Source organism: Octodon degus, unplaced genomic scaffold (genome assembly GCF_000260255.1).
Source record: "Octodon degus isolate 3935 unplaced genomic scaffold, OctDeg1.0 scaffold00308, whole genome shotgun sequence".
NCBI lineage: Eukaryota > Metazoa > Chordata > Mammalia > Rodentia > Octodontidae > Octodon > Octodon degus.
The window spans coordinates 586,632-610,942 of NW_004524884.1; the positions used below are offsets into that span (position 1 = coordinate 586,632).

The 24,311-nt window shown below is 35.2% G+C and overlaps 1 pseudogene; it reads right to left on the minus strand.

Moving 5' to 3' along the window:
* Nucleotides 1–715: 715 nt before the first annotated feature.
* LOC111814403 lies at nucleotides 716–15,974 on the minus strand (annotated as a pseudogene).
* Between the last annotated feature and the right edge of the window lie 8,337 nt (nucleotides 15,975–24,311).

Genomic DNA, 24,311 nt, shown 5'->3' on the forward strand with positions numbered 1-24,311 from the left:
TACAGTGTGTTGTGAATCTATTTTTTTACTAGGATTTAGAGTGCATTAGCAATCAACTTACTTGTTAATCACATTGATTTCTCATTTAATGTGATCTTTTCAGTAGTGTATTGTTTGCTCAGTATTAAATAAAGTGACCTAGCTGATGAAAACAGCCCCACCCGTGTTCAATGGGCTTGGGAGCTTATCTCATAGAAAAGATAATAAGGTGGTTGGTTTGGACACTAGTTCTCTTTGCTGTTTTGCTATGTGTTTCTAATGTGAATGCAGACTTTTTCCACTGTAAGACTTCAACAGATACAATCTTAGCAAGATATTAATTAATGCTAAAATCCAAATATCTCATACATGGTTGAAGAACCATTACATCTTTTGTGCAAGCTTTTCTGTCTTGTAGAAACTTAAACTTATTGGTACTATTTCAGTATACACAATGAACAGATTCATCAGAATGTTTGTATGTGTACATAATATATCTTGATTCCTTTTATTCCTAATCCTCTCCCTCCTTTCAACCCCTCTTTCTCTCCTTATTTACAAAGCTTTGTTTCCATTGTATCCTTTTTGGTCATTTTTTCTCTTGCTTCCTTTCCGCTTTCTCTCTCCTTAGTTCCTCTTTTGTCTTGAACAATTTCTTTTTTTTTTTAATGATTTTTTCTTTTTCTTTTTTTAAATAAAATTTTATTCCTACATGTACAACAGACTCCAGGAACACACTTCACTGTAGTTATAGGTGTCAAGAGATGTTATGGCAGGGCATCTAGATATCTGAATAGGAATGGAATCCAGGGTCGTCATCATTGTACACACATGGAACAGTTTACTTTTTGCCAGATTTCTTAATTCCACCTGTGGCCAGGGGGCCCTTTCCCGCGGCCTTCGTTTTTATCTCCTCAAGTTTCTCCTGCTCTTCCTTTTGCTTCTGTTTGAACACTCTATCTTCCTCATCCATCTCCTTGGCCTGTTTCTTGGGCTGCTTCAGGGGCTTCTTCTTGCCACCTTCGCGGCCAGATATGGTGCCTGCACACCCTGCAGAGCCGAGCTCAGAGGCCAGCGACTTGTCTTGAATAATTTCTTGATACCTTGGTAAACAATTTTTAAAGGTTGTATGAATTGTTCAGCTTGCATTCTGTTTTTGAGACTTGTTCCATGTATGGCCAACATTTTTTCTACATTATAATACAAAGTCATTAAAATGATCTATTGTAGAAATGGGAGTAACTATGAATTCTAACCTACTTGGTTTAGATGTTTACTTGCTTGTGATATTAATGAACTTGTATCTTCACAGTCCATATATAGTATATATAGACATTAAAGAAATGGTCATATAAGTTTGATTGGATTTAAGCTTGAAATATTTTGATAACACTGCTTATTTTCCTAAAGTATGTATACTTTTATTGAGCTGACTATATTATTGAGAAGGTGCTGAATAGAATGCAAGTTTGAAAAGTGAAAAACATTATTTCATGCACTCTCTGTCCACATAAATAAAGAAGACTTTATGGACAATATCTTATGGAGTTTGATACTGAAGAACAGGCAGATCAGATATGACTTGACAACTTATTCATAGTTTCAGAGAGAAGTCGTCAAACCAAGTTTTGTGGTCTGACTGACTGGGAAAATAATGTTATCACTTAATGAGATGAGAGCACAGGGATTTGCCACTGTTTGAGTGATAATAACAGTGTGGGGTGCTGGCAGGAGCTGGATGAATCCAGCTGTGGAGTACAAACACCAGTGGGCAACAGCTGCATCCAAGATTCTTCTTGGAACTCCAATTCTTGTTGCATTGCTATCTTTCATCAGTTCAGCAAGTATTTACTGACTTTCAGTTACTTAGAAGGAAGTGTACTGAATGCCAGAACTGCAAAAATAAGACAGAAGAACACCATCTACACAAAGCTTTTGGGAATAGATAATTCTTAAAATATATAATTAATTGAAAATCTAATAGGAATGGAAAAACAGTAACTCCCAAAAGCATTTGAAAAGTTATTTTTTTTGGAGGCAGGTTCTCAGAATGTAATTCAAGATGGTTTTGAACTTGCTTATGTAGCCCAGACTGGTCTTGAATTCATGGTGGTCATCCTGCCTCAGCCTTCCAATTGCTGGCATTCCAGGTGTGTACCATCACACCTATCCCAAGGTGATTTAATCTAATCTGAGAATATACTGGTATTTTTTTCATCATTTCTATTGGTATACAGTTGAGATATATAATGCATATATTTATAGTGGGGTACTGATACATATACATATGACATCCTGATTCTCTATATGTCCCTCCCCCTCTTTTTTTTTTTTTTTTGCAGAACTGGGGATTGAACTCAGACACTTGTGCTTGCCAGGGAAGTGCTTATTCTACTGAGCCATCTGCCTGGCCCCTTCTATATGTCTTCTTACCCCTCCATCCTCTCTCCTGCCCCAAATCCCCTTCCCAGCTCCTTGTACACCATGTGTCTCTCTATTTCCTCTCACCAGAATTTCTTGAGGACAATTTTTATAATAACTGCTAATGATACTTCATTGTTTTTTCAAGCCCTAAATTTATTTTTTGCCAGTATCTAGAAACTCCTCCTTTGTTAAAGCAGGGTTTCACAATTCTTTTGTCTAGGAAATAGGAAGGACTGAATTTCTCACACAGCTCTAACTCAAAGAAACTCATGTTTCTTGCATCTAACACTGTACAACATAATATATATTCTTTTTCTCCCTGTTACCCAAATCTGGTTCTTCCTCCTTATGCAGCAACATAGCTTAGTGCATGCCAGTGTACTTGTGGACGAAGATTAACTTTCTTTACCTCAGCACATTCATAGAACACATGTGAATTAGCCTTTCGTTTTTTTCCAGCTTTGACTTTTCAACATCATCATGGTCATGACGAAGAGCCTTTGAAGAGTCCTTATTATAGCAAAATCATAAATGTAGTGTAATTGTCACAACTTTTGTACTCTACTACATGTTGTTCTCAGTCAGAGTGAAACTAATGTGTGTGGTCTTTACAAGATTTAAGTTGGTTTTCCTCATTGTTCTTACAATTATACTTGATATTGCAAGTTTCAATCCGGAGGTGAAAGTCATTGCATTTGAATAAAAAAATATATGTACATACACTGTACATATTAATTCATAGTAAATGTCCTTGATATATTTTTTATACATGACTCAAAGCAAACTTTTTTTATTAATTTTATTTATAAACAAATAGCAATGAGACAATTTCAAAACCAATTAATAACACAGTTTCGATAATCAATACATTGCATATTGTTGTCTTCATGGTGGTTATTCATAGTACAAGATGCAGATATGATATCCTGTCCAAAGAATATTAGTATAAATCTTTCTTCTCACTGAATTAAGCAAAAGTAGCTGTATATCTGTCCTATTTTGTATTCACAGATACAAAATGGTCCTTCCTTTGTATATCCTTTTTTTTTGTTTAGTGTTGTCAGAGATGGGTATTCCATTGCCATTTAAATATTGTAGATGCGTGAATTCAGCAAAATAATGCAATATAGTCCAGTAGTCCATACTAGTAGTGGGTATCCGTAAGACTGTCAATGTCAGAACATTATAATGAATCTGCTTTTCATCTCGTAAAATAACAGCAAAAGAAATTCATCCACTGCCTTTTTTTTTTCATTTGAAGTATATGTCAATGCTTGTAGTCATTTTAGTTCTTCTTTAAGAAGAAAATAAAATCATTTTCTTTTCTTCTCATGAGTTGCTAATATTTATTTATTTATTACATTTATGTATTTGGCACAGAATCTCACTACACAGCTCAGTCTCGTAGTGATTCTCTGTTTTCAGCCTCCTCAGTGCTAGGATTGCAGACGTGTGCCACTCCACCCGGACTCTCATCGCTGGCTCAGTGTGCCCAGGGGTGGGATAGGAGCGGCATGTCCTCCCTGAGCTGCTAATATTTACACCAATATGTTTAACAAAATTGGAATTTGTACTTTTCCCTCATAAATTCTGGTAACATTTTCCCATCATGTCATAATAGACTGATGATTGCTGCTATGCCTTTGTTGTTGTTGTTTACAGAACGTCATAGGCAGGGGAAATGTGTTGTTTCAATTGTATGTGTAGAGGGCCACAACCTTCAGGACCATGTGAGTGCATGGACACTAGAAGTATTTGCAGAAGAGCAAATTCAGTTAAGAAGCCAAGTGATATGGAAATATTTTGGCATTATGTTAGTCCATGATTTGGACCCATGCTTTGTAATAAATGAGTAAAGAAGAACACAGTGACAAAATCAGAATGGAGTGGAGTAGAAAAGGAGCAGTAGTGCTGTGGAGCCAGGCTTCCTCTACTCATTTTCCTGCTTAATCCTTCTACATTTTCCTTTCCTCATTTGTCAAATTGATTCGGATAATAGAACCCACAGCAAAAGGTTATGATTTTTATGCCTTAATCCATTTCTAGATACTAGAATCATGCTTGTTATACAATAGACTTTCAATAATCAACCTACCATTAGTATTATTTATCTACTCTATTTATTTAGGGAAAATTGGTATGGAGGTAAATGCAAGTTTTACCAAGAAAAAAAGTCTCTTGGTGATACTGACCTTTGTTCAGTGGAATAAAATGGTTATTCACATTGTTAGCTTTAAAAAGTGCACACAAGGGTCCAGGGAGATGGCTCGGTAGCACAAGTGCTGGCCTGGCAAGCCCAAGGGCCTGAGTTCAATCCCAATTCCACCAAAGAAAGAGAGAGAGAGAGAGTCCACACAGTCCATTTGTTTGCCCCTTTCTTTATTTTATACTGACTTAGTCCTTCTGATTTGCTTTAGGTGACAATTCTCCAGGTAGAAGTTTTGTACCTGACCAATTATTATCTAACACCATATGTATCCTTCATTTTTTTAAATGTACTTGATACAGGGTCTTGCTACACAGCTTGGACTCGAAGTGATCTTCCTGCTTTTAGCCTCCCCAGCACTGAAATTATAGGTGTGTGCCACCATGCCTGTTCTCTGCACTTCATTTTAAAATAGATGATCAGTATGTACGTGAAAGGTAGAGATATATAATTTGCACAACTTCTGTGAATAAATATGGCATATGCTTTGATTTTATGTATGAATATGTATTTGTGTATGCATATGTATGTTAATACATGATTGACCATTCTATGCAAATTTAGATTCATCTAATCTTACAAAGAATGTGTTTCCTTGAGGGCAATTGTGAAGAAATTGAAGAGTGTGTCAAAAAGGACTGGCTTTCATGCAGCTAGGATACTGACTTTTGAATGACCTTTGGGTTGGTTATCCATTTAGTGAATAGACGAACACTGACTTAATTGTGACTTGAAACTTGATGTTTATGTTTCAGTTTCCACCCTGTTCTATAACTATTTAGGAAACTTGTTAGGATGACTAGTAGATATCAGAGCAATATGGACTAGGAGAGAGAAACTGTAGGAGGTAATTTAATCTCTCAAAGCACTGCTTTTCTTCTATGTATCACCGAGAATATCTCTCTCTTGAGTTTGAAGAATTAAGTGAGAGAGCTGCAAAATTCTTAGCACAGCACCCTATGTAGTACAATATTCATCAAATAATAGCAAGGCTTACTGTTACTATCGCAACTAGACACGAATAATTTTTTTAAATGTAGGTCAGGAACATAGCTGAGGGACAGAGTACTAACTTTACTCACATAAAGACTTGGCTTCAATCTCCAGTACTAAAAAAAAAAAAATGAAATGTATTTATTCACCCAGCATGAAATGGTCAAACAATGAAGTCTTTAAAAACTACATTTTAGCAAAATCATTTAGTTTTACAAAATATAGTAGTCATGCTTTAGTAAACATGTTTTTGTTTCAGTTATTGTGCTTCTACAGAAACATGCTGTCTACAAGGGGTATTAATTGCAAATAGTGGAGCATAGGCCTTAGTACTACCATAGTGACTTACTTACTTTTGTGGGGAATTTAGTTGTGCTCAATACAGTATTTGGAAAATCTTTATATAGGGAAAATAGAAAGAAGTCTATGAAATGCATTGATTAAGGAATTTGGAAGACAAAAGAATCATAAGACCACTTTTTGAATTTCATAAAAACATTAACCAATATCTTTCCCCTACTATTTTATGTAGTTCTATCAGCATAAGTGTAGCAAGGTAGTAAATTGAATCTTCATTTGATAAAAGCATAATTTTCTTTCAACTGTCCTGTATGAAAACAAATGTCATGACCCCAAACATAGAGGAGATCTGTTCTCAGGTATCTCACATATTCTGGTGCCATTTCTATGAACTCTCTTTGAGTTAACATTGTCAGACATAATTATTTATTATTTTATCCAGTGCTTATTTTGGGTGGTCTTTGGCTAATATTATTTGAAGTCATTTCTAATGAGCTTCAGGAATAACTAACAAATATGCTATCCATTTAACTTCATGATAATCTCATTGGATAAGTTTTTTCCATGCAGAAAACATTGCAAAGTGTTAATTCCTGCCTACAACTCAATGTTTTGACCTGACTTTTGGTATATGAAGGGGGTTCTAATATTAAATTGCATAAATTTGTACTAATTGAATTAATTCAATAAGTAGCCTTTCAGCTTTGCAAAGAGAGAGTTAATTAAAAACAAGTTATTGCCTTCAAGGTACCTTATTAATCTTGCCAAAGTCACAATCAAAATTTAAAGTCTTTGCATTTGACAAAGCACAGTTTGTTTATAGGAGGCTTTGGTATGTAAAGTTATACAAGAAATACTAATGACACACAAGCACTTCAAAAGATAGTGAAAATCTTTGATAATTAGTAAAAAGTAAATTAAAATCACAGCGAAATATCACTACACACTTCTCACAATGACTAAGACAAAATATCAAGTATTTAGAAAGGTATAGAAAATGTGATCACTTATACATTGCTAACAAGAATACAAAGGAGTACAGTTACAGTGGAAAATAGTAAATAGAGATGAATGAAGCTTCAGAAAACAATGCTGAATGAAATAACATCAATATCCAAAGATTACTAACTATACAATTCTATTAATGTCACATTCTGGAAGTTTCAAAATTATAGAAAGTAAAACCAGATTAGGGGTATTCAAGGGTACACCAGGGAGAGCAGGAATGAGGGAGGTGAGTTTGGTTGTAAAAAAGAAAGGATAAAGAATCAGTGCTCTATCTTCATTATACCAACTTCATTATCCAGGCTGTAATACTTTGATATAGTTTTGGAAGATACTGCTTGGGAGAAATTAGATAAAAGGTAAACAATCTCTATCTGTAGTATTTTTCGGAAGTATGTGTGAACCTACGATTATCTCAAAATGAAAGTTTATAAATTGATAAAAAGATGAAGAGTATTTTGACCCACTTATAAGGTTTTAAAAATATTCAATTTCAAATTTGTTTGCTAAATGATGCTTATTGTATATCATCACACAGGTTGCTTTATTGTCTTCACTTAAGTATTAGCTTAATGAATAATGAACAACCTGAAGTTAATGTCATTTTCTGATGACCAAAGTTATTTCTTCTTTTACTTTGTAAAACAATGTTATAAACTTTTTTGTTATGGTTTTAATTTCACCTTATGAGCCTACTACAGTACGCTTTGATAAATATGTTGCTATGCTTCTGAAATGTGTGCACATGTAATCCGTGCAAAATTACAGGTTCTGTGACACCTTTCTATGTAGGAAAGTTTGTTGATTCACCTTAATATTGGAATAAATAGCCTAAATTCATTGTTGTAATTAGTACTTGTTTCAGAAAAAGTTTAAGGCTAAAGATGCATCTATCTATTGACTGAATGATTGATCAATCTATTAATCTATCTACGTATCTATAGATTTACTGATCTATCCATCTACCAATGTGTTGATCTATCTATCTCCAGGGTAAATGATGTGAAATGTACATGGCTTGATTCGTAGCGATAATGACACAGAAGGGAATATGTGGACCACAGATTTAGTTGGGCAGGGTATAGAGCAAATATTGGTGGAATAATTTACTGAGAAAAAAACAACACTGGCTTGTGCTTTGCAATGATCAAGATTTTTGTTTCGTAAATACTATATTTTAAGTAGATGTGACATAACTACAAAAGATGTTAGAGGAAAACTCAGAATTTGGAACTCTTAAGAAGTGATCAAGATTGCAGAAATAAATTTGAAATTTATTGACAAATAGGTGCAGTATAAAGATGAAGATGAAATTAGGGGCAAATATGTAATGAAGAGAGTTTAGGATTGAGCATTAAGGAATTCACATTTTTTGAGTGAGATACAGGAAAATAGGAATGGAGCTGAAAAAATGTAAATGATAAGTTAGCAGGAAAGCAAGGCGAATGTGGGCCATTTTCATTTTCTTCTGTTCCCTGAAACAATAAACTTGAGATTGTTGTGTAATTTTACAAAACAGAGTTCTTTTACTTTTTTTTTTTTTTTTTTTTTGGTGGAACCAGGGATTGAACTCAGACCCTTGTGCTTGCCAGAGAAGCGCTTGTTCTACTGAGCCATCTCCCCAGCCCCCAAACTGAGTTTTAAGGTAGTTTTTATAATAAATGTATACTGTACATGGAGTTGTGGGAGAGTGAAAGGGAAGTGAGAAAGTTATGATAGAAAATCTTGATAAGTCTTCATAAACATATTGTAATGAATGTAAAGGAGTGGGATAGAATCAGGAGCTTGTGATTTATGAAGTGAGACCTATAAGTCATCATTCCTTAAATGTTAATAGGCTAATGTCTATAATAGAACAGAAGATATGCTCAACATGAAGATCAAATAACTGTAGGAACAGAACGGGCTGCGGAGATAGTTCAGTAGAATATGCACCTGCCTGGCAAGTGCAGGGTCCTGAGTTCAATCCCCTGTACCCCCCCCACAAGGAACAGACTTACTACAAAATTACTCCAGTCATTGGTGGAGAAAATTATATATCCAGAAGAGGATCATTACAATACTGAATACAGCATAGGAAACATAACCTCAGAAAAAGTATTTTTATTTTTTATTAATTTTTTTAAGAATTACTTTTTCTTCCTATTGGATGGAAGTACAAATTTTATGGGGGTGTGTATCATTGAAGAAACCTAGTGTCTGGGATGAAATTATTCCAAAAACTTCTTGTAAAACATTGTAAACTGAAAGAAAAGCTCTGGAGTATGTTTGAGTGGAAGACCTGTGACCTAGGACAGCTGAACTCTGATCTTCAGCATTCACCTCAGAAAAAGTATTTTTAAACATACATTGTACAAGAATATTAGGCTGGTGGACTATTTTTAACAGTTAGTAATATCACTGAATAAGGTAGCAAACAAGATGCTCAGTGTATATTGAAAATTAAATTGACCTTTGTCTACTTTTTCTGCAGTCCTATGTCATCTGTTTTGTTGAATATTATAGGTGTTGTCTTCTGAATATTTACTTCACTTCCCAGGGTGAACAAACCAATGAATAGCTTAACTTTTCATTTGAATGCTTTCATTAACACTTGACTTTTGAAGGTTTAGAAGATGTCAGTCTTGGGGCCAGGGAGATGGCTCAGTAGAATAAGCACTTCCCTGGCAAGTGTAAGGGCCTGAGTTCAATCCACGGTTCTGGAAAAAGAAAGAAAGAAAGAAAGAAAGAAAGAAAGAAAGAAAGAAAGAAAGAAAGAAAGAAAGAAAGAAAGAAAGAAAGAAAGAAAGAAAGAAAGAAAGAAAGAAAGAAAGAAAGAAAGAAAGAAAGAAAAGAGGAAACAAAAGAATATGTCAGTCTTGGCCACTGCCACAGAAACTTATGAATGATGTGTTTTTCCTTTTGTTAACAAAAGGAATTTTTAAATTGATCACATCAGTGAGTAATGGTACATACCTGTATGTACTAGAGAGGCAATAAAAATGAATAAAGCAACCATTCCACCCTGTACTTTAGTTAGTTTTTTCAGTACATGAATTTTTCTTTCCCATAGTTGAACCTTATTTTTCAACAGAGTTCAGGGTCATGAAAGATTATTTTAATTACAGCAGCCCTCTCAGAACCATTTGCTAGCCACTGATAACCTTTCTTACATTTTGGCAGCAATATGTCTTTGTTACAACAGTTTCAGTAGCGTTTGTATCCCTCAGAGATTTTTTCCTGTAGAAAACTTTGCGAAGGTCACTTATCTCCAATGTATTCTCAAGTCAGCAAGGAGTCTTCCAAAAGCAGACAAAGATTAGCTCAAAATGAACCCCAAAATATGAAAGAATTAACAAGTCCATAGAAAAAGAAGCCACAACATTGAGGTAGATAGAATAAAGTTGACAGAAAATTATCAAGTGTTACATTTAAAGTTTTAGGAAATAAGATCATCTTTAGGAGAAAAAGTTTTAGAGCAATATGTCAGTTAAGATATGGACTTTTTTAATAATGTGCTTTATCCTTTAGACTTTTAACTCTCTGAATCAGGAAAAAACAGTTTTTTATTCATACTTGTCTTTCTAGAATTATTAGGATTTCACATTAAGTCAGTAAGAACAAAATGAAAAATTATCCCTAAACCTATCCCTCAGTTAGCCACTGCTAAATTTTTACTCTATTTCCTTGCAAATTTTATGCTATCTATATTTTTGTGCAATCAGTGTAAGAGTACATATATTTGTGTTATGTTGTTTTGACCAGAATTTTTTTTTTGGTTGAGGGAAAACAAAATTACCAACCTTTCACATTCCATATAAAATAAAGATAAGACATTAGGCCCCTAATAGTCATTAAAAACCAAATCTGTATTTCACTGCATTTCATGAAAGGGTATTTTAGAACTATGATGTAGAAAAGATGTCATTTCAAAAGAAGTATATTGGATGAATAAAGTTTTATAATAAACTGTCAATATTGCCTTTATATTGTCATTGGACTGGTGAAAATGTTACAACTCATTCTTACCACAGCCACCATGAAGCAATAAATTAAGAATAAAATGTTAGGAAATGATGCTATCTTATCACATATTTTAATGGGACCCCAAACACTAGATGCAATCCTAAAAATTATCTGCTCTATTTCCTGTTTTTACATTTGTATTCAAACCTCCACTTAATCCTGCCTAGCCATTTCTCTCAGCTGATAATGTTTCTTCTACTTTTTTTGTGGTGAAACCGGGGACTGAACTCAGGCCCTTGCTCTTGCCAGGGAAACGCTTATTCTACTGAGCCATCTCTCCGGCTCCTATATTTCTTCTTAATTTCCTTAAGAAACCTAAACAATCAAAAGACAAACTGACAATGAAACTCAACTTCATAAATTTTACAGTGATTATAATCAAACTTATACACAATAACAATTGTTAAGGTAGATGTGAAAGAATTGAAATACTGACACCTCAATGATAACAAAATAGTTTAGCTGCTTAGTAAAATTGATGAAAGCTCTGGCAAAAAGTGGCACAATGATTTTCTAAGTATATACTTGAGTATTTAAATAATATCCAGACAAAAACTTGTACACAAATATTCCTAGCAGTATAAGTCTTGTAAGTAAATAAAGTAAATAAAACACAGGCTTAATTTTTATATTATTGAGAAGCAAATATCAATGAGACAGCTTCAAAACTGATTAATAAGACACTTTCAAAAATCAATATATTGTACATTGTTATCTTCTTAGTGGTTATCTGTAGTACAAGATGCAAACAGAATATTCTGTGCAAACACTATTAGTACAAATCTTTCTGATAATTGAATTAAGCAAAAGTAGCTGTATATCTATCCTAACTATTCTGCATATACAGATTCAAAATGGTCCTTCCTCTGTATCCCCTTGTTTTGCTTAGTCCTGCCAGAAATGAGTATTCCATTGGCATCTAAATATTATAGGTGCTTGAATTCAGCAAAACAATCCAACATAGTCCAGCAGTATACAATAGTAGTGGATTATCCACAGAAGTTGTTGACTTGAGCCTTTCACAGTTCAGCATATTAACATGGCTTTACGTTATATATCTCGTTTTTATACTTTTCTGCTGGATGGTTAAGACCAAGAAAAAGCAAGACCTACATAACAAGAAATGTAACTTTTGTATCTCATAAGGTCAGTCAAATACCCTCAGGATTTATCCTGTAACGCTGTATTGCAGTTTGCAGATACTTTGTCAGTGTCAGCCATGTGGAAGAGTCATAGCCATTGCTTCACCAATTTGCTCTATGTAAAAAAAAAATTTGCTCTCTGTGAAAGCCTGAGACAATGTTTTCTCTCCATGTAACTCTCCTTAGGCACACTCTACATCATCGATCACTTTCCTCTTTGGCCCCATAATCTCCTTGATCAGAAAATTTGGGACACAACTGAGTTACATGATGTTACCATATAGGTTCTCCTATGTCCTGAGTCTTCACTGACCTTGGAAGGCTGGGGTCAAAATGTTGGCTGTCCTTGCAACCCTTCTATTTCTCTAATTTTTGGTCTGCAAACTGAGGTTGTTAACCCTCTAGAAGAGAAGCTTATTATTTCCCTACATCTTATGCAGTTGGGTTTAACCTCACTATCTGTCTGAATATCAAACATTTTAGGCATAACATGGAACAGGTATTTTCCATCAAGTATTGATATGTTAAACATTAAGTCCCTACAGAATATGGAGATAAAAATTTAAAAATGAAAAATATTTAAATAATATGAATAAATAATTACATATTTTTACACAGAAATTTAGAAATCTAACCATATACAGCATTGTAGCAGGACAGATCTGTGACCATTTTTTGTTTTTCTTGTGTCTTTTTTTCATTTATTACCCGTTTAAAAAAAATCCAAACTTTTACTTGTGAGACAGTATGGTAATAATTGGTATGTCATGACAAGAAGTATGCATTTAGAAGACCAAAATGAGAGGCATTCCAAGAGTGACACTTCTATTACACATTGCTATCTTCAGTGTAGTTGCTTGGCTCACTGGTATCAGCATGTGTAGTTAGTCAGGGTGAGAATGCTGCCAAATAACTGCTAGTTTCGAAAACCTGCTGATGTTTCTCAGGATGATTGCCTTGCTGATCTTTTGCGTATAAATGTATGGCTTTGCCCCTGTCATGTTTCCCAGCTTTTCTCCTTGTACTCTCCTTGTTGTCCAATCCTCAAGTTCTCGTTTTCCTTTTAATTGTTTTCTACCTTTCCATTTTTATTTCTTCTTTTGAGTTCTCACACGAGGGAGACTATACAATCAATCTCATGACCTTGAGCTTGCCAGGCAAGCACCTATTCCACTGAGCTATCTCCCTAACCCCTGACAAAATTAATTCTTTACTTGACTTTCAATATATTTTATCTAGCTGTTGTCCTGTTAACCTACTAGCTATTCAAATCTCTATCTCTTTAATGTGCTCCTTCTCTCCTGTCTAGATTCTATATATTAACAAAAAACAAGAATTAATCGTCAGAAATTTTGTTACTCACTTGGTGACCACGTGCCATTTTACAACTTTAAGTACCACCTAGATATTAATGATTTCCCAATTCATAAATATAGCCTAAACATAGCCAGTTCTGTGTAGATAGGTGTAGGGTGCTGGCTGTAGAACAGATCCACTAACTGACTAAGAGGATTCATTGTACAAGATAGCACTGACACTGGCCTGCCACGTCAGCTGCAGACAGGCCTCCTTTTCTCTTTTCTCACTTGCTTCCTTTAATTGAAATTGGAGCAATTACTTACTCAATTGCTCAGACTTGAAGCTAGAAATATTCTGTGATTATTCTAACTCACCTATGTTGACTCCATCAGAAATTCTAATTGTCACAATCTCCAAAATTACATCTCTAATCTTGTTACCTCCCATTTGTTTCATCACTTCTGCCTCTTTGTAAGCCAGTATCATCCTTTGCCTGTATCATGAAATAGCCTAATCTAGTTTCCCTGCTTCTCATTTTGTTATCAGCTTTTTTTCAACCCAAATGTCTCAGTTATCTTTGCAAATCATAAAATGGTTAACTTCAAAAACCCTCCATTGGCTGTACATTATGAGCAATGAAGTCAAAAACATGAAAGAGTATGTTTCCATTATTTTAAAATACCCAGTTGTGGCCACCTCATGATAGCATTTGAATATCATCTTTGATTCCTTAATATTACTATAGAAGCTGGCCAAAATGCTATTGAATTTCTTTCCCTGCTGTATATTTGTTCTCTCCCTCCATTGCACCACATTTTGCATATAGGTCTTCGGTTATTATTATTTGCTTTTCACTCACTTTGGAATGGAATCATGCATACCCTCTCAAATAGTGTGAATACATTATATTTGTTATCTCTGCTTATTGACAAAACAGCTTTGGATGTGACTTCTCTCTCCATTTCGAAAAGTTATAGGTTTCTTGTCTGTAGTTTTTCTGAAGTCGTTCAGCCTCTTTATGGATAAAAGAGATCTTGAAGGGCAGGGAGGAAATCCCTGCAGGGATATGCATTTGCAGTCCGAAATTCTCCTTATTGTTGCTTTGTGTAATTTATTTGTTTGTATATGAATTAAAATCAGTGGCTCTGTGGGGCAAGGAGCATATTCTTATCTGCTGTTAAAGAATTATCTTTCAGTATTTCAGCTTATTGCTTCTCTGAAGGAAGAATTTATTTCATTGAAAATTTCAGGATGGATGAGGTCTTCTTTTGTCTGCATATTTATTTTTTTCTGTCCAGAAAGCTGTTTGTGGCTCTAATTCTGCAGAGATTAGTTCTATTTCCCTCTGACATTCTGGTTGCTGGAGAAAAAAGAGGTGCTCTAAGTTGGCAGGTAGGTAGGCTTGCCCCCATATGGACTGGGCAGCTTGACACTCATCTCGCATTTAGCTTTGATGAACTGGTTATTACAGTGGAGTAACTGGCTCGATACTGTAACATCTATTTTCTTTCAGTCATGTCTAAATATTTTGCTTCTCTAGATTAGGGGATCTAGTCCTATTTGATGACAAGAGCCATACGTGGAGTTTTGAACCCAGGCTAAATTGTGCTGTGTTAGAGTCAAACCTTTAGAAGTGTTTTGAATTTTTCAACTTATTTCAAACTTCCTGAAATTTTAAGCATTAATGAATTATTTCTATTCTTTCTGAAAAGTCACAAGATCAGAATATTTTGCAACCTTACATTATTTCGGCTTGTTTGCCAAAAACGCCTCATAGCAAATTCATTATTTTGAATATTTTTTCTGGAAGCAGTAACAACATCAAAACTACTAGAATAAAACAAAAATGTCCATGAGACAAAAACAATCATCTTTATAAAAGCAAATGCTTGAGGGTAAAAGATCTAAGAATAAAGAAATTTCCTTTGCAAGGTGACTAGGTCATTAGCTCTGGAGTTGTATAGTCTGATAGTAAGTTTCTTCTCTGGCATTTATGGTTGCTGTAATCTAGATCAGTCTTTTAATTTTTCTGAAGCTATTCTCTTTTCTTAAATCTATAAAATGAAGGTAAGAATTGTAACTAACTGATCTGAGTTTTCTTTCTAACAAGGATTTATTGTGGCTATGTAAATGTGAAAATATTAAGAAATACTGGCACAGAATGCTTTCTTTACAAATTAACCACCTCTTTTTCCTTGATTATCCTTTAATGGTGAAAACAGCTGTTGATTTTGCAGTGCATAGACATCATTTTATAGCTAAAAACAGGACAAATACCTTTGGGAAATTTAAGGGCGGGCCAAATAGGTCGAAGGAGCAGAAGGTTCAATACCCGGGTCCCAGGCAGCACTGAAACAGCAATTGAGACGGCATGCTGGCCCACTTCTGTAATCCCAGCTCTTGGGAGGCTGTAAACAGGCAGATCACTAGGAGTCCAATCTAGCAGTGAGACCCTGAATACCTTGAACACTATATATATATATATATATATATATATATATATACCTTTGGGAAACCTATTGAGGAACGTACTTTCCATCTTTGTCACCAACACTGTGGGACTCTATAATCATTTGTTGTTGGAGGGGCTGTCTTGTGTAATTCAGGATGTTTAGCGGCATTCCTTCTCTGTGCACACTAGATATCAATAGCACCAACCACCATCCCAGTTGTGAAAATGGGGAATATCTCTAGACTTCAACATGTACCCCTAGGAGGGGTTCTACACCTCCTGTAGTTGAGCATCACTGAATTACAGAAATGAGGACAACATCATTTCGGATGAAGCTTAAATCTCAAAGTGTTGTTCATAGCTGTAAAAGGCCATCAGCCCTTCTCATCATTGGGTAGATTTAGCTGTTCATTGCCTACTGTGCGTAGGTGTCAGTTATGCAATATCAGAGACCAAAAGAGGAGTCAAATGAGGGTGGTTTCCATATCCGGCAAGCAGAAAAGACCCAGGACAGAGTCAAACCATTTTGGTAGATCCACCAGGAGGAATTGTTAAGTTTCTGTGTTCACAAGCCCAGAATCAAATTTATCAGCCTGGAAAAAGGAAGTTGAGAGGAGTATAGGGATCATGGATGCACTTCATCTTCCCAGGGACCTTGTGGAGACCGTGAGACTCCAGACAAACAATGCTTTAAAGACCCTAGGGAGTTCACAGCGCCTGAAGATAAATCCTATAGAGTGGCAGTATGATTTCAATGCCCCAGAAGCTGAACAAAAGCTCTCCTGGGAATGAAAGCTCCATGAGGATGGACAGTAGAGTTAGGATGTTTAACGACTTTGATGCCAAGAAAATGATTAATAACACCTTCTCATGCAGAAGCACACAAACATACTTTAAGCCCCAGGAAAGTGGTAGAGATCTCTGAATGGATTTCTGCCGCCCTAGCAAAAGGGTATTTAAAAGATAAATGGTAGAAATAATGAAACTTATATTTCTTGTTCCCTTGAGTTTCTGAGCCGAGAGATAAAATGAGCTGTGAGAAATAGAAAGTTTTTCATATGCCAGAGGACCGAGACACAAAAGCATAGTTCAATTAAATAGTTCAGTAACACCTAACAGTATACCCAGCTGCCTACTGGCTGTCTGACAGGCACCAGAAGAGAAGTAAGTCAACAATTGTGCCTCCTCAGAGTCCACAGCCATGTGGCTGTGTAAGCAATTACAATTTACAATTTTTTTGGTATTTAGATTTGTGATAGGAATACGTATTTGGGGTGTAGCACAAGCGCAGAAGAGGAAGACCTTAGCAGCAGCAGACAGCTAAGTGTCCTAGACCTCTGAAGTACAGTTTCCACAATGGGCATTATATTCAACATGGAACCCAGCTAAGCAAGAGCCACTGTTTGCTGGATAACCTTCAGGGGCTAAAAGTTATTGCATTTGAAAGATAGCAGAGATCTACATTTGTAATTTACACAGATTTGGCACTTTAATTCCGGTATATGTCTGCAAGCATCTTAAGTGCATTAGCACATAGTTTCAATGTTAAGTCTCTAGGTGGTTTATTTGTGGACATTAGTATGAAACGTTTAAAAAAATTATTTTAATGGCTCCACATGAGTCCTCAGCTGCCTGCGTGCGTAGGGTAATTTCCTGAAGTTCAGTAGGCCTGAAATTTTCTATTTTGCTTTTTCTCACAGAGTTGGTAAATCTGGTGGGGACACTATTAGTCGCAAGGGATGAAGCCAGTCACAATCACTATCTGTCAGAGCTGCTCATAGAAAATGAGGTGATTATAAGTCCCTTTGTAGTGCGCCAGGTCTTCACTGCTCTGAATCTCGACAGCTCTGTTTCTTTCTTCAAAGTAGCCCTCTGAAAACCCTTATGTTGTTAGGCTAATTAGATCTCCTCTTTGGATAGAATGTGTAATAAGTAGCTGAGGATGTGCACCTAGAATTCAATATTCATATGGCAAGACCATGCATAATCTCTGGCCCTTGACAATTTGTAATAGGTTAATTATTTTGAGAATAGTCATACAGCTATATTTATCACCCCCTTCATGAGAACTTTAAAGCCCAAAGACTCACCGCTTATGAATTATTTAATGATAACTACCTGGTTGAGTTTATTATTGATGTGTGGTAATATTGCTGGAAAAACAGTTTAACACGTACAATGTAATTTGGGATTATCATATCTACGTGCCTAGTAGGTTGGCCATGCATGGGCCTGCACTAGGAGATTATTGTTACTGTAGATTAATAATCAAGGATTATTTTTACTGTTTATGGAAGTAAAGGTGCAGTCCTTATATTGCTGGATAATTCTGTTGAGAGTACCACAGATAAGTATGACTCAAGCTAATATTTTGAAGATTTGTGTTGCATGAAACATTTCCATTTTGAAAAGAGTATAATGAATTTTTTTTCTCTAATTATAGAGTAGGAGTTTTATTTCTCTTTGGTGTATGAAGGATTGATTAAGTATATCTACTATCCAAGAAAAATAATTATTTATTCATTATATCTTCTGTACATTTTATTTTGTGAATATGAATTATTTATGTACATTTCTAATACCTCAAGGGTAACACTAGCTTTTTAATGACTTTATAATCAACAGTGCTGGAGCATTAATGTCGCTTTTAGACCAAGTAGTGCTTAACTATGAGAGATTGGCCTTCTATAGTAGCTGGGCATTGTGGTGGTGGCACACACCGATAATTCCAGTTTTTCAGAAGGCTGAGGCAGGATTACATGTTCAAGGCCAGCTTGGAGAATTCAGTAAGATCTTGTCTCCAAATGAATAATTTAAGAATACTGGTGATATAACTTAATGCCCACTGGACTGCAACACCAGCACTATAAAGCAAAAGAAAATAAGCAGCCATATCTAGCAATATTGTTGAATATCATAAAAAGGGGCACTCGGTATGTCACTGGCATCTAAGGGAAGGCTGGGTGCTGCTAAATGTCCTATAGGATAAAGAACGGCCATCCACAACAAAGAATTATATTGTCCAGAATGTCAATTACACAAGGATTGAGAAAGCCTGATTTTAACCTAATGTCTTCAAAATTCTCTCTCTCTCTCTCTCTCTCTCTCTCTCTCTCTCTCTCTCTCTCTCTCTCCTTTCTCAACAGCTTTATGAAAGAGTTTAACTAGTCAGAATGAAGCATTCATGTAGGAGAGATCTATGCTATAGCCATTAAATGATTGGTAGGGCAGTGGAGAAATTGAGGCAAAGTTGATCAAAGTTTCAGTGTTATTTAATAGCCAGAAAATATCCAGTCTGAAAGTATTCATCCATGATATCATCAACCATTGAAGGAAAATGATCTTTAAACTTTAAGAAAATTAAAAGCTAAAGCATAGTCTTTCTTAATTAGTTTTACTTTGTGATCTAACAAATGATAAGTGGACAGACCAGGAGGTCATAAAATATCATTTAATTTTTAAGAAAATATTTTCGTAAGACTATCAACATAAAACACAACTTAAAAAGGAAAAAGTTACATATAGCATGACATTTTAAAATTTTTCTGTCACCCATACCTCTGCATAAGAATATTTAGTAAGTATGGCCTTATTAAATGATATCTCTATTTTAAGATTTTCATAGAAGGTGTTTTCTTGTGTCTCCAAATTAGATACAGTCTTGGGCCAGGGTAATAGCTCTGTAGAATAAGCACTTGCCTGGCAAGTGCAAGAACCTGAGTTTAACCCCCAGTTCTGAAAAAAAAATTAGATACAGTCCTTCTCATCAAATTGTCATATCAGTGTCCTATATTCAGCATTTTTTCTTTCTACTGTTCTGGTTGTAATTTATCCTAATATACCAATAGAAACTCTCCTACAAAAATGAGTCAATTGGTAATCATGCTTTAGGATTCTTTTTTTAAATTAATTTTACTGAGAAAGAAATAGCAATGAGACAGTTTCAAACAGGTTAGTAAGACAGTTATAATAATTAATACATTGCATATTGTTGTCTTTGTAGTAGCTATTCATAGTACAAGATGCAGACATGATATTCTGTTCAAACACTATTAGTGCAAATTTTTCTTCTCATTGAATTAAGAGAAAGTAGTTGTATATCTATCCTAAATATTTTGGATATACAGATACAAAACAGTCCTTCATTTATATCCCCATTTTTGTTTAGCTTTTTCAGAGATGGATATTCCATTAGTATTTAAATATTGTAGGTGAGTGAATTCAGCAAAATATTACAAAATAGTCCAGGATTCCATAATAATAGTGGGTTATCTGTAGGACTGGCAATGTTGGAAGTTGTTGACTTGAGCTTTTCATAGTTCAGCATATTAATATGGCTTTACTTTTTATACCTCATTTTTATAATGTTCTGCTGGATAGTGAAGACCAAGATAAAGCAAGACCTATATAACAAGAAATGTAGCTTTTGTATCTGCCAAGTAGGATTCTTATCATAAAAAAGAACAAAATAACACAGACCAAATGTTCAGTAAATACACAATGAATAAACTGTTGTATTCAAAGCATTTGGGAACTTGCTCTGTTATTTTTCCTCTTATGGTCTACATGCTTTTGTACTGGTTCATTCACTCTCTTTATAAATACATTCAACATTAAATAAAATGCTTAAGATAAAGAGCTTTAGCAATCATTTAAAAGGTTAACTGCCATTGCAGAAAATAGTTGAATAGGGGCCTGGGGAGATAGCTCAGTAGAATAAATGCTTGCCTGGCAAAAGAAAGGGCCTGAGTTCAATCCCCAGTTCCGCCAAAAAAAAAAAAAAAATAGTTGGATAATAGTTTAATTCATCCATCCTCTGTAGCTTCTTGTCAACTCTTTTCTTCCTTTTCCAGTTAAGCTTAAGAACTGAAGCTTTTCACCTGTTTTTTTGTGATTGACCAATCACTGTTCGAACTGATGCTCTTTGATCTCTATGTTTGCTACTGATCTTAAACTGCGAATTGCAAGGTCACCAAGGCACTCCTAATTAGCAACAGAAAGGCTCCCTTTTTATCTTTCAAGTCTCAAAAACAAAATGCGCATTCTTGGAAATGACCGTTCATATCATGGGACCTAAATCTCAAGTCACATTCAGATATATTACTGCAATACTACCTCGGTTCAAGAACTCCATGCTGTCCACAGTTCTGGCCACAAAGTGAATTGGACAGGAACCAAATCAAATTTCCCCATAAGGTCAACATTGAAGCTCACCATTGAATTTGATTCGCTTTTCATCTAACTTGGTTTGCAGCCAGAATCGTGGAAAGAATCAAGATTGTCATCTTAGTTACCAGTGTGTGCTGCAATTTCTTCATAGTGCACAAAATAATTTATAGATCTTGGTTTTTGGGAAATCATTATTCCTTTTCATTCTCTTTTGCTTACTTTCCAATGAGATATACCACTTTGCAAAAAGTGAATGTAAATAACCTATTTGCTGGCTCCTGAGAAATCAGAGAATCATTTAAAAAAGATTCATGTTTGGGTTTTAGTAGGAACCATGTATTTAACATGGCCTGTACTAAAACAGGAGGAAGTGATATTTTGGGTAGGTAGCGTACCTTAGTGTGCCTAGAGTGATAATTATGTACTGAGTGGAAACTTGGAATTGTATATGAATTGCTTGGTACTGTATACTAAAGCTGTGTTTTCTTACTAGCTGTTATATTTCACCAGAAACACAGTGGTCTCATTGTATTTCATTTTATTATTTTTATGGGTAGAAATGTTGCTTTATTGAAGAAACTTGTGCCAAATTACTTTCATGTTTTTTAAAAAGTTCTAACAAGCATCCAAGAGAAAACATATACAGTTTCCATAGGAATAAGAACAAACAATATACGGCTGATGATTGCCTTAAATGTTATTTCCTTTTTTTAAAAAAGTATTTAACTGTTCTCTTTTGGAGGATATTATAAATAAGATTTTCTTACTTTATAAGAAGGAAGAACTGAGATCCTGGTTTTAATGCATATTAAATACAAAATACAAAATCCACACTCCAACCAAGATGAGGGGGAAAAATCATTCTTCAATATTTTAGTTCTCATGCAATAAAATCCAAAGGTCTGTTGAAGCCACCTTTTCTGTTCATGTACTGCCTGTACTTCCTCTTCTGAGATACATTTATGGCATATGCATTTACAGACCCATCTACCTTCTTCCCTTTTGTGGAGTCAAAAGAGGCAAATCCCATTAACTTCATCATTTCTATTTCTTCCTCTGTTTTGCCTTCTAAATCTTCCTCAGTAATCTTACGTTCTTTGCTCTTTGTTTCCTTTGTTTCTTTCTTTTCCTCATCTCTTGTTTCTTTCAGGCGTGAAGGGGAAGGAGATGTGGATCTATGTCGCCGTGGAGATCCCTCCACGGGGATCGGCTGCGGCTGCGGCCCATTGGGAGTCCTGGTCTCATTGTATTTTAAATAAGTGGTCTCTAACCTTTTTGGCAGGATGGGCTGGATTCATGGAACACAGGTTTTTTTTTTTTTTTTTTTTTCAGGGAAAGGGGTTTAGGGGATGATTTGGGGATCACTGAACCATACTCCAAGGCTGTAAGTACAGCCAAAACTTCACTCCCTAGGTACCATGCACATCTTGCCATGTGGCCCACTTACTACCAGGCTAGAGAAAGGTCCACAGCCCCGATTTTGGGGTTTCCTGTTATAAGACTAGATGATAAAGATTAATTTAAATTTTCTGTTGTTAGTGAACAAATCATGACACAATATTGTCCATGTAGTGCCAAGAGAGCTCTATAAAAAGTGTATAGTAAAGAAAATCAGCAAAGAACGGAGACCGTGAGTCATAAGACCATTTTATGACATTATGGATATTTACTTCCAAATTCTATGTATCACTCAAACTTTTTTATATAATAAAGAAAAGAAACCAAAGTTTAATATACTTTAAACAACCTGTACCACTCCTGAGAATGCAATTAAATGAAAATGCCCGAGAGATGTTGTCAATAGTGTCATCTTTGTTCAAGGAAGAAATACATTTCTTATTATTCATGACCTTTGATATTCCCCTTGTGTCAAATATCTTCAGCATCTAGATTCCTCTTTCAAGATCTCACACTCTGGAAATATAAATAAAGGCTTAAATTACTCCCATGAAAGTGACTTCTTCCAGTTCATGCAGTGAATTACTGGCTGATCCGAAAATGAAATCTCTCAATTTACACTCTTAGACTTCATAAACATTTCTAAAACACTTCCTCACTTCTAGAGTGGTAGCTAAATAATTTATTAGCCTAAAAGTCTTAAATTTTCACTTTGATTGTTATTGCTTTAGGTGGCACAGGAAGTCATTCTAACTTCACTTGTAAAAGCCAGATTTGTTTGACACACACGTTGTGGAGTTTATTAAATTATTGCTTCTTCTCCCCCATTTATAATTTTTGAGAGTTAATCCATGCTCTTGAAATTTATTGCACCTGCATTTGTAAAGGCATAGAGAAATGCAGCAATTGATTCACGAGTAGACTTTAACATAGAAATGACTGATGGCAAGTCTGCAGTTCACAAGGTGATTAGAGTAACAGAAAACACCAAAGATCCAGCTTCATATGGACTGCAGTTTAAAGGGGTTTGCATGTCAGAAAGATGTGGAGGAAAGGTAATCTGAATCTGATGGCTGAACTCAGGGTCGCTGCACACTGTCTGCTCCCTGTAGGTGCCAGGTATCAAGTGGCACATAGATGCTGCTGAGCGGGAGCATATTTCTCAGCTCTGCATGCAGGAATGGCTTGCCATCAGCAGTTCAGACAAATGCCTCTTTATTAGTGGCTAACTGAGTACTTTGTACATTGTTTCTCTCTTGAAAAATTTTCTGCTTGTGCATTGTTCTACACAAGCAATCTTGAGCCAAGAAAAATCTCAACTGGTATGATAAAAAGACCTAGAACTCAGAAATGCCAGACTGAAGAGCAGGCCAGCGTGCGCTATTAGGAAAAACAAAACAAAACAAAACAAAACAAAACAAAAACACCAAACTATTCAACCCAATGCATAGGGGAAATAAGTTTCTATCCAGATTCACAGAATGATTCTCAAATAAGCTTATAGCTCCAGAAGAAAAATTAGCAGGCTTCTCAAGAAATTGAAAAAGAAAAAAAAAGGAAATTGAAAAAGAATGAAAATATGAACACCAGTTAGAAGGCCACCAACATACTCCCACTGATTCAAATGCAGTCTACTAATTAGCAAAAATTGCCAACCTAGAAGTTACCTATACCCTTCTCTTATTGTTAGTTTAATTATATATATCATGTGAGTGCAACATCTTCAGAGTCTATGGAGATATTCTGAGTTGCAAATGCACAGAGAAATTCAGCAAGTGATTCATGATATAAGACATTGGCAAAAGTCTTTAAAAATACAGCATGAGCAGTACATAGAATGCTCTCAAATATCCTTTTTTAGGTATTCCTAGCATCTTCAACTTGAAGGCATTCATTCTGTTTCTCTTCTCTTTGGACTGTACAATGGTAACCACTCTCA